We start from the raw sequence: 18,016 nt of genomic DNA on the forward strand, positions 1-18,016 counted from the left end.
ATAATTAACAGATCAAATCGTTTGATTAGAATTTGAGATAGCAAATTGTTCGCAAAATCTAAAATTTGAAAACAATTAAGAAAGGATAAAAGATAAATTATAGTAAATGAAAATAACGTACTATAAAATTTTTCTTCTAAACAGATACAAAATAATATCCTTGCATGTGTATTTATTTTAACGTTAGATTTCATAATTATTTTATTCCTAAACCGCAATTCTTAAATATTTATAAACGAGAATAAGGGATGCAGGAAAAGAAAATGGGCAAAGTTAAATTTTTAATTAATTTGTAATTGCTTTGTTAAAAAAATTGACAAATAATTATGAACATCATGTCAAAAATCTATTTATAATTTTTCTTGATTAATTATTAAATTAATTAAAATAAATTTTAAAATATCAAAATTTAAATTATACAAAAATGCATCTCTGCTTAGTGTGCTATTATAAGTTAGGTCATCCTCACGATCAGAGCCGACCTTTCATAGATTTGATTTTCTGCTTTCAATTGGACCCCGTGTCTAACAGGCTCCAAGCTAGAATGCTATCAACCTACGGGTTACTAGCGCAACTAGGGTGGAAAGATAGATAAACTATCCTAGAAGCCTTTGTCAAAATTTGAGCTTAAGAATTTAAAAGAACTACATTTATTTTTAATAAATATCTCATAAGAATTGCGTAGACAGAAAGTATAGTAATAATCATCAAAAAAATTTGATCAAGAGATTTTGGTGAGTCTCCGCGAATTTTGAAAAAAGGCTTTTAAATTAGGTCTGAGCAAAAGTCAAGGAGCTAGATAGATGAAATTTTGTACATGGGTATAACACCAAAATTATAGCTTTTATCAAATTTTGGACGAACTCCATCAGTCGGAAGTTTCTTTGTATGAGCGTATGTGGAGATGATAGATCAGCAACGAAACGTGAAAGATGAAATTGAGATCACAGCTTTATTATTAAAATTGCCTACCTTTATCGAGTTTTAAGCCAAATTCATCGAAGAGTTAGCAATCTGTTGGTCTATCCATTCATAGGTATGTGAACAAAAACTAAAAAACGCAATAAACTAGATAAGTAAAATTGAGTATGCGGTATTTTCACCAAAATTGTAATCGTTGGTTGATTGGAAATTGTAGTTCCTATGTAGATGTCCAAAAATTCATACTCGTTTTTCTTGACAAAGAGCATAATGCACCAGACTGCACTGATATACAAGAAAGCCGAGAGAACACTTAAAATTAAGAAAAAAAATAAGATTAAGTTCTTAAATTTTATAGAGCAGAACAGTAGAATAAATTGCTTCCAATTAGACCCCACATTTGCTTAGACTGAGGTTGCCCTCAGTTACTATACACAAACCCCAACTGTTCTGGATAGTTTAGGCCCTTTTTGAACTAATACAAAGGCTATTTTGAGAGAGTCTCATGATCTCAGATGGTGAGGATGTCAACTGAGCCAGCAACTCACTGCCATTGATGACATTATATCCTCAATATAGATTCAGGCGCGCTGCACACCTGGGATTTGTGTCGACGAGTCAGTAACGACATAAAATGTTGGAGCAGCGATTAGTAACGTGAAATGCAGCAACTGGCAGTATATACATATTTTTTTTCTATCAGACGTCTGACAAGACTAGTGAACAAAAGTGTCCTTAATAACTTCACCAACCCAGATCGTATGTGTGCACGGACTTCAACGGGTTTTAGATCCACATGCTTGATGGATTTTTGAAAGAATCGTGCCTTGAACTAAAAAACCTCCAGTTTCGAAACATATTGCCAGCCCTGCCCAAGTGCAGTTTTGAGAAAAAAAAAATTTGATATTTGTATTTCCTTTTCTGAAATGATTGATTTCTGAATTCTGGCGCTTCTCTTATGTTTCAAACTTTTAAAATTAATATTACTTTACTTGTTTTGACAGAAAATTGATATAGTTTTAAAATCTGTAGAAAATTGATGTTTGAAGCTGAATAAATTATAAATTTATAAATGAAATGGATATTTTTATCTTATAGGTTGAAAATTGCTGCCAGTCATCTGATCCTCATATTCAATGAGGCAAATATTTTCTCTATTATTGAAAGGATTTTTGTAATATTTTTTATTTTGTTCTAAAAAAGCATGATCAATATTCAGGAAATGCACTAAATGCATGCAAGTTCCCAGACCCAAATGCTGTAACGTAACCATCTACTGTACAAATAACAAGTTAATAAGATTCTTTTTGTAGGGGCGCCATCTTTCGGAAGTTAAAAATAACAATTCGTCAGCTACAAATTTTTAAAATGTAGTTTCATGTAAAGTGATTAAATGATCCGGATTTTATGCATACGCATTATTGGGAAATTTCGAAATAACGAAAAATTCATCTGTTTAGGAGTCTATTGTACGTAAATTTGCCGCACTGCGCGATTTCTTAAAATACTTATAACGGGAGTCAACTGCAATGTTGTAATATCCCGATATAAAGTCATGCGGTGTCAAAGAAAAGTGTGTACATAGGAAAAATATATTAATAAGGAGAATTTGAATTAGAGGCAAGAGTTAGGGAAACAGCAACTTTATAAAATAAGAAAGATTAAATATATATAAATATTTCTCAATCTTATACATTGTATCTATTTTTCTGTTTCTAATTAATACGAATGATGATGTGCCATCTTTTTTCTTTTTTTCTGTTCTTGTATTCTTATAGAATTGTATCGTATATAGTTAGTGATCACTTTGACTTGCGACGTCAAATGCACAACCAAACTATATTCTCAATGTGAAAAGCGATACCTTTGCTGTGGTTTGAATGATCATCAATGTTGGATTCAACGAGCATACTTATTTTGAAAAAATTCGAAGTACGATAAGAACTTTAGTCATATGCTACTAGGGGACGAACAATAGTAAATTTAAAACGAGAATGGCAAATTCATCCGCTCCATTGCGATCATCCTTCTCTGTGAATGTTTCCAAAGTATGAGGTTCAGCCTGATAAAACTTTAGTTTTTTTTTAGTGTAGTTTCAAATCAGAAACTGATATTTATTATGAGGTGCGCCTTCAGTGATTGAGGGAGAATACATATGCTGTGTGTGACTTTTCAAATTATAACTTGAAGAAGCTCTCCTTCACAGTACAATTTGGAATGAGAGTTTGTAAAATAATCCTTGGTTCAAAAGAACGTGGCGAAACAATATGAAATATTCAATTCAGATAACAAAAATAAAGGGGAAGTGTATATGAATAATTCATAATGACTTTTGTATATTCATTGTTTATTGCATAAAGAGAAATAAGATAAGACAAAACTTCAGGTGAAACTTTTCAACGAAATGTTAGTTTAGTTCAAGCCAAGATCATTGCAAGAATCTAGGACTCGAAGATGCATGTATCATCGATTTATGCGGATAAGAAAGTAAGGAAGAACGTGAATGAGGAAAATTGCATATATGCATTGCATATATATCATTGCATATGAAGGTAAAGGTCTTTGAGCTTAAGCTCTTCCGAAGACCCCTACGCCCCTCTTAATCTACTGACATTTTGTTAGTACATGACGTAAAGAAAAAAATTTCGAATTAGTCAAGCGACGTTTTGAACATTCGAATCGAAATATAACGAAGTTATAGCGAATCATCAGTTTAGCACAAAAAGACACTTTCCGGATATTAATGCTAAAAATAGAACTATAAAACGTGCATTTGTTTGGTAGTTATTCCTGAAAGTATGAGATTACAGAACGCAAAAAGAATGTGCATTTATTTCATATTTTGAATTGAAATATCATGAAAGGGAAAAAAGTACCATGCCCCGAAATCATCTATATTTACTAAACCACTGATAACGACTGACGGGGGAAAAAACTTATATTATTCCCTGTGGATCTATTACCCTCGTTACGCCTCCCACTGGGGGGCACCTCAAAAATAAGGACGAGAAGCTTCCGGTATGGTGGTTGATTCTCGCCTCCCTGATGGGTACAGAAAAATGTGGGGCTTGGCTACCTCCCATTGATGAAGGGATGTATTTCCAAAGGGAAGGGTTGTACCGCGGCTGGTGATGCCCTTAGGACTGCTCCACAGCTCCCGCGAGTGTTGCTGTTGCGGTGTACCGATTGTTGGACATGTATTTTTGTGTACGGTGAAGGGACATATTCGTTGTTCATTCATTTATTATGCATGAAAAATACTCAGGATTCCCGCAAGAAATATTTTTAACTATGAAATTGTGATAGATTTTAAAGCCGTGTTATATTAATAACGTTAAATCTATTTGTTCACTGTGCATATAAATCATTCTAATAGAGTCAAGATGTAAATGCCCAAATTATCCATCTTCTGACTTTCGCTGAACTGTGACTTCACTTTTGTTTTTGTTAATCATTCAGATGTTAAACAATCTTTTGGCTTTCAACAATGAATGAAAGTTACATGATTGAATAATATATAGTGAAACAATGAAAGTGTTTGAATTTCGGAGCATTATTATTGGATATAAAAAATATTTTTAAAATTACCAAAACTTGGAAAAATTTTGTCCATTAATATTCATTACAATACATTTTAAATTTTGAAACAGGATGTGTTTTTTTCTGTCCACGCAATAGTATTTTGGAGAGTTATCTCAAAGAACCCCCAAATTTCAGCTTCATTTTTAATAAAAATTCTAATTAAAATTTCAAAAATAAAATAACTCAGAAGTTCCTATACTTCACATTATATATGCTCTAAATTTGAAGCTTTAGGTTAAATGGTCCATCCTGTAGAATGCCAACATACACACATTCACCTTGATTATTAGTAGCGATAAAGAAATGAAGATAATTGCCTTCTAGAATATTTTCAACCAAGGAAAATGCAGTCTTCCTAATTTTATATTTTGATTCTAGAATGCAACAAGCAAATTAATTTGAGTGTTGACATATCAAAATCTATTATACAAAAACTTAATAGTTTTATTGCGTGGAAGACATACAATTATTTTTATTTAGATTTTTTTTTTTAAAGCAATGTATTTGAAACTCAAGAAACTTGAAATGCGTTTTAACTAAATTCCTGGGGATTTTACAATGCCCCATTTTACTCTTAAATTGAACTAGAGTCACAAGCACCAGCGTGCAAATGGATAAGTAATGCAAAGAAGTGTAGAAGTCAAATTATCGAATATCTGCGACACTATAAATGTGTTTTTCGACACTGAAATTAACAAGAATATATTGAAAAATTGAATCAGACATTAAAACTAATAGGACCTTGAACAAACTATGAACTGAAGAACACTGAATTATGCATTGAAGATATAGATGGTATTCTAAGTCATGAAAATACATATTTTAACAAAATAAAAGACAGGCGATTGGAAAAGGTTAGAGAAATTTAGCAATTCTACACATAACTAGCTTGAACATATTTTATTTACTTTCCGTGAGATTTCTTCAATTTTAAGTATAATTGGAAAACAGACAATTGAGCTGCTTCAAATGTACCATTTTCTGTAAAAAAAGGAAACTAGCTATCTTTGATCCATAGGCATATTTGTAAAAATGTCTCACAAACAATTCATTTTCGGCGACATTTTCCTTTGAATGAAATCTTGCCTAAATAAAATGAAACGCTAGAGTGCTTTTGCCATAAACGAATTTTAATAACCAATAAAATAAAAACGAAATAAATAACGAATTTTCTATAAGCGAATTTAACGAGCATTTCAGCTATGCAATATTGCTATTATGCTTTACAGCAAGCAATTTACACAGAATTGATTTTTAAAAAACTTCCCTGTTTCAAATTGGTCCATTCACTCATCTAGTAAGTGACAGCGTCATTTATAAAGTAGTGGTTTGTTCAGTATTGCATAAATTCTGTTACACATTCGATTTTCTAAAAAAATTCCTGTTTAAAATATTAGCAATAATAAACGGTTTCGAAAAAACGTTCATTGCTTATGAATATTCCAGTAGAATAATTCTTAGAATCTTCAATAGATTAAAAAAAATAATTACTCACAGTTTATCATTATATTTATGCGAACTAGGAAAAACAAAGTAACTTACCCATTATTATTCAATAACAATAAAATGGAAACAGATTAACTCTGTTCTGTTCTGGAGAAAAGATCATCTGTTTACAGATGTTCTCTTCTCCCAAAGATTCGTACGAGTTTGCTGTTCAGCTAGCCAGCTTCAGAAAACGAAACAAAAATGTTTATCCAAATTTGAACCCAAAAAAGGCATACGCAATAACTACAATGTTACTAAAAAACAACAATCACTGCGATAAGTTTAAAAATAAATCAACCGACTTTCGTAGAAAACTAGGACAAGGTGAAACGACCATGGCCTGCCATTCATTCGGCAGATATACGTAATTATTTCATATATAATAAACGGGATTTTCATATAAGGGACATCAGAATGTGATGACCCATCAGCATAGATGTCAATGAAGATATACCATCATATTGTTCGGCTCCGAATCCTATCTAATCCTTGCTGAAATATTCCGACATAACTTCTTTAGAGATTTAAAATAGTCGGTTATTTAATCATTGTCCTAGCTTAACTTCGATTTTCCTTTTTCCTGTTTTCTAAATGAATTGCCAGGCATAAGTTTAATTTTGAAGATCATAAGACTGTAAATTGAATTTTTATTCTAAAAATAGTATAAAAGTAGGTAAAGGTATAAAAAGCTAAAAAAAAAAGTGTAAAACTCTAAACCACTTTTAAAATTACCTTGAAGAATGGGACCCACATGTCATTGTTTTTAGATCCTACAGAAAAATGGGAAGTTAATTTACGTTAATCAGAAACGTTCATTTTTTTTTCTTCATTCTTCAAAATATATGAAATTACAAAGAAAATCAAAGATTTGATAAATTATATTTAAAAAATGTTTCAAGAATAAAGTACTTCTTTACAAAAACCTTCAAATGCACTGCCGAAAATTGAATTATACTTCAAAAGTGAAACTGGTCCAAATTCGATTTCATTCAACACGTTGCATGCAATGAATTAAAAATATAAAGTGAGATGGATGTATTCATAAAAATATAATGCTTTTTTTTTCTTTTTCTTTTTTTAACTCATTTAACTACTCTCTTTGTCACATCTCTGTGTTATAGACTTTTCATTCATAATCTCTGTGATGTTGAAATTAACATAAAGTTGAAATAATTCATGTTATCTTTATCTTTATTTTCTTTATTTATTTATTCACTTTTTATATATAAAGATATTTTAGTTGTCAAAAAATTCGAATTCAAGAGACGAAGATTTTTCAGCCTATTTTTATTGCCACCTCGGCCGAGATTTAATTTTCATGTAAAGTAAAAATCGTCTGCTTGTTCATCAAAGGTTAAAAATCGTCTGCTTGTTCGTATTGCAAATTGATGTCCCATAGCAAATGCAAGTATTAGTACGCCATTAAGGATACGTTACTGCGCATACTCCATTAAGCAGAGTTCACCAGAGAAAGCCATGCGGAGATTAGCAGAAGTTAGGTTTGGCGGTATGAAAGATAAACAAATTGGCGACATCCCGACCATCCACAGTAACAGAAGTATCCTCCTATTTGCTCATTATGGATAGAGCGATGCAAATGTATGCATACAAAATTAATAATAAAACTGAATAAATATTCATGGTGTCATTACCTATAGTCAATACCTTAATTCTTGCATTTTTGCAATTGAAGAAATATGAGTGGAGCCAAAACATTAAGGTCCCAGGGTTCATGAGGAACATTTTCAATATACTGGCCTTTCCTTTATATACAATATTGTACGGGTAACTATGAAATATGAAATTTGTATTCATTTGTGTATATGAAATTTCATTTGATTCTGTTCTTACAGGGAGAGGGCACGGGTAGCAAAATTGAGTTTGGGAAGAGATTTAGTTTAATGCTAGTATGCCTTTAGGATGCTCATTCAATAAAATATTGAAGAGCCAGTAGTCAGCCAATTTCGGGAAAATGGCTTATATACTAATAATAGCTGATATAGTAATATAGCTTATATACTAATAATAGCTGATATAGTAATATAGCTTATATACTAATAATAGCTGATATAGTAATATAGCTTATATACTAATAATAGCTGATATAGTAATATAGCTTATATACTAATAATAGCTGATATAGTAATATAGCTTATATACTAATAATAGCTGATATAGTAATATAGCTTATATACTAATAATAGCTGATATAGTAATATAGCTTATATACTAAGCTTATATATAAACAATAAATATAGCTTATATATTAAGCTTATATATAAACTATCAATATAGCTTATATATAAACACTCAATATAGCTTGTATACTAATAATTTGTCACCGTCACGGATTATTATTTATTCTAGCTACCGAAAAGCATTTTCAAGAAGGCGTATAAATAAAAATTTTCGTTGTCTAACAGTTGCGAAACCCCGGGTTCGATCCTGGACTGAATTTTTTAAATTTGTTTTCTTTCAAAATTATTTCAAATTAATTTAACAATTCCCAAATAGTTTTAATTAATATGCGTTTCTGTTTTTTTATGCAAAAATAAATGTTTATTCTCCTAATTCTTGAATTATAATTTAATTTTTGGAAGAAAAACAATTAAAGATATGAATGCGTCTCACAGAAAATGATAAAAATTATTTTTTTTTTAAATTAACAACTTTCAGTTTTAATTAACATGTAACTCTTGTATAATGAAAAAATAAATCTTCACCTATCAAATATGTGAATCATGATTTTATATTTAACTAGGGAAGATAATTACAAATATAACTTAAATGATGATAAATATTAATTATAATTACTAACATCATAAAATATTTCATTAATTTTATATAACATAAAAGAACTAGAATAGGAATTATCGTAAAAATATTGGAAACGAGACATATTTTGACATCTTGCATTAAAGATAAAAGAGAAACATCCACAAGAGAAACATTAACGGGATCGATTCGAAAAAGAAAAAAAAATCATTTATCTTCAAAAGATAATCGTCTTTCTTCACAAAATCGGGCAGTTAACGAAGCACACCGTATCATGTTATTAAATATTTTGAACCATCTGCCTATGCATTCCATAACTTAACACCTGCTTTCTATTTTTTCTTTTAGATTATTAACGTTTGCTGATATACTTTTTCTTTTAGAGAATATTTGCTGATAGATTTTTTATTAATTTTAGCTGCTCTCTTTAATTTCTGATATAGATACAGCTTCACGGAGTTATAAAAATGTGTCATTATTAAAATTTAAAAAAATAGAAACTTTTAATGTTTTTAAGATAAAAGTTATTTAAATTATTTTTTATCGTTTAAAATTACATCTATAATTACTTTAACACTTAAAAATTAAATTATAATTACAATTCAAGCACGTTATGAATGAAAAAAATCATTTTAAAAAAAATTAAATTTTAACTCGCGTATTAAGAAACAAAACATATATTTTAGCATGCAAAAATGAGTAGCATATTAACTGAAATCAACCAACCATTTAAGTTGTTGATTTAATTTCTGTAATTTTAAATATTTAAAAAAAACGCATGTAAATTTATAATTTTTTTTCTTTTAAAAAGTAAATTATAATTCCAGAATTAGAAGATTAAACATTGATTTTTGTATTAAAAAAAACGAAAGAAAACTTAAAAACCTTAGTCCAGGACCAAACTCGAGTCTCGTGACTTCTAATCCCGTGCTTTACCGATTATGCTGGTCGGACGCTCAGCTGTAGTGACTCATTGTTAGTATATAAGCTATATTGTAAGTTTGAGAACCATTTTCGCGAAATTAGCTAGCCCTTTAATATTTTAATGAATGAATATCCTAAAAGCATACTATCATTGTTCTTAATCTCATCTCGATGTCAATTTTCCAACCCGTACCCTCCCCTTTTTAGTCTCTTAATAGGGAAATTTACTCTATAGCCTTTCTGTATTTTAATTAATTGTGAATAAATCCATGTCCAGGCAATCTAATAAAGCTTTAGCGATTGCTATAAATTATTTGACTTTGAAATTAATCGATGTTACCACAATGTTTGGCTATGCAGCATCTAATACATTATTCACCCAAAAAATGGCAATTCTCAAATATATTGAAATTGACACGCTAAATATCTAAACCTTTTACACTTGTACAAAATATTGATTCTAAGAATTCCAGCTATTTTATTTTAACCAATATTACTTCAGTTTAAATTATTAATCTGAAAATGCACTTAGTAGTTTCATTTTTGAAAATTACAGGTTTATTCCTTCATTATTCTTAGAGTGTCAATAGCAAGTTGCAATACAATGAATGTTGCTAACTCTTAATAAGACATCATTATCAATCTTTCAAGAATTTTTTTATTATATATATTGAAATATACTGAGGAAATCTCAAGTATGGACATGGTGTTCTTCAGAACATGATTTAACAGCAAGAAAAGCAAATCTTGATTTAAAAGAAAATAGTATTTAAAATACTTATATCCTCTGATACGTTTACCAGAAAATTACATTTTAACAGTTTTATGTAAATAAACAAAACTTTGTGCGAATTGTCATAAGAGAATTCAAATAGTCCGTGTGAAATTAATATGTATATATTTTTGTAAAATACAGAAAAAATTTGAAAAATATGGCTACACCTTCAGAAATGAATTAAAAATAAACGCAGATTTTCTCTAAGCCTTTTATACTCCATAAAGTAAAGCTTCTTTTTAATGAAATGTCAACTAGATGGCGCTACGTCAACATTTTGCAACGTTCTCCTCATTTCAAGATGGCTTCACTTCATGAATGAGCGCAATTTGTAGCGTGATTTATCGAATTTAAATTTACAACACAGGTACAGCGAAAATTTCGGATAACATACAATCGAAGTACACTTTCAAAATCCACAATTTATAAGTGGTGTGAAAGATTTATAACCAGATGTAGCGTATTGTCAAATCAAAAATCTGACCGTCTCCGCAGAAACTGCGATGACTTTTACATAAATTAAAGAATGCTTTCTCCGTTGTTCTCGTAAATCGATTCGCCAAGCGGCCCAGCAATTACAAATACCGAGATCAACTAAGCATGATGTAGTGCGTTAATGATTAAGACTTTATGTTTATAAACTTCAATTGTTGCATGAGTTAAAGCATGATAAGTATCGACGTAGAACATTTAGAAAAAATATTACAAAAAAAAATGGTGGAGAATGAGAATTTTCTAAAACGAGGAGTATTTTCAGATGAAGCAACGTTTGACGTATCAGATATTGTTCACCAACACAATGCTAGAATATGGAGGTTAGAAAAATGCTGGAAAAAGAAAAGGCAGCCCTAAAATAAATGTGCAGTGTAGTTTACTGCACGATCGAATAACTGGGCACTTTTTTTTTCTTTTCTTTTCCGAAGTAACTGCCTGCTTTGATATTTACCTAGATATGCTTGAAATTTTCGCATTTCCTCAAGTACAGGACTTGTCACCAAATATCATATTTCAGCAGGATGGGGCAACACCACATTGGAGTTTGGAAGTGCGAATGGTTTTAGATGAAAATTTCCAAAAGCGATGAAGGGAAAAGAAAGTCCAATACCTTGGCCACCTAGATCTCCAGACATAACACCTTTAGACTTCTTTTTATGGGGATACGGAAAAAACATTGCTTACCAATCTCTAATTCGTGGCATTAATGAACTGAAAAGTCGAATTACGGCGACTATTCAGAGTGCTGATTCTGCAATGCATCATAGAACATGGCTAGAATTCTCGTATAGATTAGATGTGTTCCGTGCAACTAATGGTGCGCACATTAGTGCAATAACTCATTACAAAGAAGAATTTAATATTTTCTTCATGGAACATAAAATGCCATAAATGAATATCTTTGTTTATTTGTAATTAAATTTGAAAGTGTAGCTGTACTTCTCTGACACCCTGTATTTTTAGAATACATATATCAATTAAGGAAAAGGTATTGTTTCATTGATTGAAATCATTAAGAAACAGTTTTATTGATAAAAAGCGAAATAGTTTCATAAATGATTGGACGGGCATTTATTAGCTTTAATCAATGAGAATCAATAAAAGTAAATCTTATAATTTGCAAATTCCATTTTTATATTTTAAAGTGATGTGAAAGATTTTAATAGAAAGATGATTTAAAATGATAAGCTCATTTTGGAATTGTGTCTTGCTTTTAAATCTGTATGTATGCATATGAAAATGTTAACTTAAAAGTAGAAAGAGCTATTTTAAGGAAATTGGGTTTGTGATCTTTACACCAGAGTCATTAATATGTGTTAAATCCGGCAGTAAAATCTAAAACAGATAGACTATGTGTTTATCTGCCAATTAGTGTAAAAGAGACTGAAAAATGCAATAAATTAAATAAACGAAATTAAACATCTGATCTTTGCTTCAAAATAGTAGATTTGTATGAAATTTTGAACCAAAATTTGTAAAGTATAGATTAGATGTCTATATATCTCTATTAGTACATATCAGTACACGATAAATCAAAAACGCACAAAGATAAATGGATGAAACTTGACATCAGTTTTTACATTAAAACTTGTTCCTCAGTGACAAATTTTAGTTCATGTACTTCAACAGCTAGAAGAACTTTTGCAAAGTATTTACTCTGCTTTACCACGTACAAAATTTGCCGCATTTAAGAAAACATTTTTAATTTTATATGTATAATAAATTATTTCATTTATTGTTATGCATCTCTGAAAAATGCTATGTACAATTTTATTTTCATGATGTAGAGAAAATAATTAATTCATTCATCTGCGTGTTCATTATCATCTCTGCAATTAAAAAGGGATTTTTCAAAAAATGTTGTGCAACGTAACGAAAAATATGCCAATGATAAAGTAAATTAATTTTAAGAGGTATAAGAATTGTTTTAGATTTTAAATTCAGAGCAGGAAAATATGAAAATCCTTAAATAGAGAAGTATCATTAAGAATCGGTCAATTAACAAGGGAATTTTGGATAATTTTATAAAGTTCGTATTGATATCAGTTAGATGTGTTTATTTGAATATTACCTGGAAAAGGTAATTTTCAGAGCAGGCTGTAAGTGGTTTCCATATTTGGGACTGTACCGAAAAGTCTGAGGAGGGGAAGGAAGGCTACTTCCTATTTTTATTTAACTTCACTAGTTTAATTTTTGTACAGACGAAATTTTGTAATCGATTGTACACCCACTTTCTCATGTTCTAGAGTTTTGAAATCATATATGCGTTGAATATATATATACAGGTAAATTTCAGGGAACGAAGGAGGAAATTGCCATTAAATGGAAGCTTATATTGTTCTTGTTACAAGTTAGACAACAATTTTTATCTTATTTTTGAGATATATTATCAATCCATGATTATTAACTGAAGTTATGTACTCCGACGGAGAGTACATAACTCCGGTTAATAATCATGGTTAGAAATCAAAGATAACCAGTTCTTGAGACGCCCTACAAAATTCGTGAAGATTTTCCTTTTACCGAGCTAATAGACTCAAAACAGTGGCCATAAAGAGGCAGTTTCTATTGTGGAAATAAGAGAGTCACACGGAGTCGTATCAGGAGAATACGGAGATTGTGGAATCGCATTTATTCAATGTTTGCTTAAAAACATATGAATAATTGCACTATGAGAAGGCGCATTATCGTGATGCAAAATCCATGACTTTTCTCGACACATTTCAGGCCATTTCCGATAAATTGCTTCACACAAAAGCCGCAGAAACTCACGTAGTAATCTCTATTGATCTCCGGTCAGTGCGTTGAAATTTATAATATGACCTCACAACAATCATAAAAAAACAGTCAACATTACCTGGATTGTTGAGCAACTTTGACGTAGATTCAGTATTGCTTTATCTTTCAAGTGCCTTTCGCTTGATTGTTGAGTTTTATCTGTATCAAAAATATATACAAGTTTCATCACCGGTAATAATGTGTTTTAGAATGGAATCGTTTTAATAAAACATCTCTCGGGCCACTTGAACACATTGTCATTTTTGGAACAAATTCAAAATTCTAGAAACAACTCAAAAAGCGGCAGATCGCAAACCTACATGATGTTTTAAAATTTTTTGACAGGAATTAAATGGTATAGGAATTTGATACATATTGTCTCTTATTGTCAAACAACGATCATAGACACAAATTCTGACTTTATTGATAACTTTATTCATATCTTGGTCACTAATCGAAATGGATGGTCGACCAGATCACGGATAATCTACGACGAACTCCGCCATTTCTGAACTTTTCATACTAATCACATACCTTTGTTTTTAATAAACAATTGTTTTAAAAAGCTTTCTGAAACATTTAAGTTCTTTTGTAGGAGAAATTTTATTCCGAAAACAAAATTTAATGCGTGTTCTTTGCTCAGTAACATTCGCCATTTCAAAAAATCAAGAGAGTGAAGATTTTCATCTGATCGAAAATAAATTTATTTTCAGACAACAAAATCAAATTAATTCCTTACTGTTGTCAGATGTTTAAAGAAGTCACAAAATAGTTAGTACAAATTTGTAAACAATATATGCTATGGATATTTTTTAAATGAAACATTCTGGATACTTTTTGACCCCAGGAATATATTTACAAAATTATTCAAACCTGGCACTTTAACCATACAGGACGTGATTCATAATTTACATCCACTTAATTATTTTAAAATTTATGGATAGTGTTGATGCATATGTGGCCCCGTCTAATCAGATGACACTGGATGTTCTATTTATCCTTTTTCTTATCGAAACTCAAAACTACTACTAGCTCATTATCTGAATTGTGAATTTATGTATTGTATTATCTTTATTAAGTTTTAATAAAAAAAAAACTAAAAGACAACTGAATTGCTATCATTTTATACTGTATGTCACTGGATTTAATCTAGAACGAGAAGATAGTCAGAAATTATTAGGTTGAGATGTGAAAAACACTTATTTATGTTTTTTAAATTATGCTTTTGACAGAATAAATAAATTTATTATTTTTGTCGCATTGATTGTATTTTGAATAAGTTAACATTATCCAGATAATTTATTTCGGAGCCCATAATGAATTTGTATGATTTGGATATCAATTGTTAAAATCTCCATCGTGTCGAAAACTGTGAGTACTACTATTTATGATATTATATCATTCTAGTGAAATTTATTATGGAAAAGGTAATTCTATTCCTTGAATCTACATGATGGAGTAGTCATTTTTTGGCGACATAACAATATCCGTTACCACAAAATCCCATTCCGACTTTTTTTTTTATTTCAAAAGCTCATGTAAAAAAACAATAACAAAGGTGATATTTAATTTCAGTATAAACAAGAATACAGAGAATCCTAGGTATCGGCGAAAAAGATTTTATTTAAGTAAATTTGAAAAATATTCCTCACAACTGCTCATTCGACACAAAGGAAAAAAAACAGATAATTTTCATAAAAACGTTTACAATATAAATATTTCTATAATATAAGAAGTATATCTATTGATATTTTGTTTAAATAAAAATGCATTTATTAAAAAATATTGTGCCTAAGATAGTGGTGTTATTTAGGTGAGGTATGCAGTGCCCGCCATTACGGGAGGACGTAAAATTTACGAATTATTTAGTTGCATGTAAATGTATCTTTTTTTTAAATTCTTATTCCACATATTCTTAAAAATTAAAATGTTTCCAATCAAATGTGGGAGAATGTACATTCCTTCTTACAATTAGGAAACCAATCCAAACTAGGTTACTCAAAACAAAATAACAAATAGACATTTATCTGCATCGTCTGACTTTGCGACTTTGACACTGAAATTTTACTTTGTCTGATAATCAGTTATAAGCTTGCCTTGGCAGCTTAAGTGGTGTTCAAATAAGAATGAGGACAGTGATTCCTTTTTGTGGACGGAAAGGTGCAACTACACGAAATTTATCAGCAGTTATATAAATTGCATGTTGGAAGTTTAATGCTCACCCCACAAAATGGTGTAACTTGTTTAAGAATGGTTTTACATATATCGATGACTTTGAGTGCGGAGGGAGACTATCAACTGCGACAAATTCTAAGCTCGCTGCTTATGTGAAAGACGTCGAACGGGATTTCTTTGCAGAAGGCATTGAGCCACGCCTCGATAAATGGTTGAATAACAAAGGTAATTATGCGGGATAGTAGATTTTGCGTGGAACTTTAGGATACAAATAAAGTTATTGTAAAATGTCGATTGTTTTGTTTTCTTAAGAAGTGCAACTAACTTTTTGACTGACATTCATATTTAAGTGAAAGCTCGTTAAGACACTTATCAAAGATTTCTGTCTCATTGGGGGAGAAGATGGTGGTGATAATCCTCGGAACTTCTAAGAAAGTGAAAAATAATATATCGATTAACTCCATAGGCTATCGCAAAGTATACATAGAGATAAAATATTATGCTTTCATGCTCACAATGATTGGACGTCAGCTTCTGAAGTTTGTGACGAATACTTCGGTATAAAATGATGTAATTTCCATTGTAGCGTGGGCATGTAATTCAATTCATAAAAAGCAGGTGATGAAAGTTATGGTTAGAAATTTAATTTATAAAATTACCTTTTATTTTTTTATTCAGAATTTTATTTTTAATGGTCATTTGGAAAAATGTTTCTTTGCAGAAATAGAAACGAATTACATTGAATTGAATTGTAAGAATATTCTTTTCTCTTTAACATACTCCTCACACTGGTAAACAATTTTTCACTTTAAACAATTTTTATATATCCTTATGCTACTTCTTAAGTGAAAGAGTCGTCCTTATTTTAAATCCATTCTACAGAATTACTAATACTAAAAATTAATAAATATATCTTTTGTCTGCCTGCCTATTGGTGTGTTACAACGCAGACCTTTCGATTTAAAGCTGATAAATTTTGTCCATATATACTTTGAAATATGAAATTGTTCACCTCATTCTGAATTTTTCAAAATTTCAATTAGAATTTATTCACTTGGTAGTGAAAGTTCGAGGGCTTATTATTATTTTTTTGAATAAATTCAGAAAATATTATTGCTTGAAAATAATTTTTACACAAGCATAAAATTCCAAAAAGTATATTCCTAATGATATGACTTTAATCGTTGTAAGTTTAGTTTCATGCCATTTTTTCGTAATTTTAACAAGTTTTCAAAATTATTTTTTAATGTGATTTGCATTAGCAGTTTTCACAATTTTAATTTAATTGAAACCCATTTTATTATTTCATCAAATCTTAAAATATTTTGCTTTTCTTCTGTTGTAAAAGATCATTATAAAGTAACAACGTTTTCAAACAAGAATTTTACTTTATTCTTAAGCTATGAAATGGTCGTAAGATGTTTTATAGCTAGCAGGTATCAAAGTTTCTTTCACTTTCTGCATAATGACAAGCATAAAATAATATTAATTTTGAATTAAATTTCTCTTGCAATCAATAAATTTGATTGTTCTTGTATTACTTAGAAATTATTCATCCCTTCTAAAGCTATAGATATGTTTAACACAGCATTTCATAAAAAAATGGCAATTCTCATTTTTAAAGTATCTGTAGCTATTAATTTGTTATTCATTTATGCGATATATTTAGATTAAATATGAAATTTCTAATCGTCTAATAAATTCTATTATTAACAACCATTAGAAATATTAGAATTAATTAATAATCATTAGAATAATTCGTAACTTTAATGAATAAATTTACTTTATTCTTAATTGTGATCTATAAATCAGATATATTTTTTTCGTCAAGAATTTAACTTTCTTAGATATTTTAAATCTTATGGATGCTAACACAGGTGGATTAAAGATTAGGTGCGAAGAAGGGAAACCCCAACATGAATGTCCAAACCTTTTATCATTACAATATTGTCAGTTACCTCCAGACGTCCCAGATTTTATTTTCTTGCGAATTGCGTCTCTGACAATTGAAAATTGGGTCATGAACATTACACTATATTCTTGACTAAAAAGCAAAGACAATTATATTGTCGTAAAATAAACGAATCTTTTGAGCAATATTTG

General features: G+C 29.9%; 1 protein-coding gene across 1 annotated transcript in view; it reads right to left on the reverse strand.

The window, feature by feature from the left end:
- LOC129958762 (uncharacterized) overlaps nt 1-6,279 on the reverse strand; it is a 32,732-nt gene extending 26,453 nt beyond the window's left edge. The window contains exon 1 of the mRNA XM_056071434.1: nt 6,046-6,279. The gene's annotated coding sequence lies outside the window, so the exon portion shown is untranslated. The remainder of the gene's footprint in view (nt 1-6,045) is intronic.
- Nucleotides 6,280-18,016: the final 11,737 nt, after the last annotated feature.

The sequence above is a fragment of the Argiope bruennichi genome, chromosome X1, assembly GCF_947563725.1.
Source record: "Argiope bruennichi chromosome X1, qqArgBrue1.1, whole genome shotgun sequence".
NCBI classification, from domain to species: domain Eukaryota; kingdom Metazoa; phylum Arthropoda; class Arachnida; order Araneae; family Araneidae; genus Argiope; species Argiope bruennichi.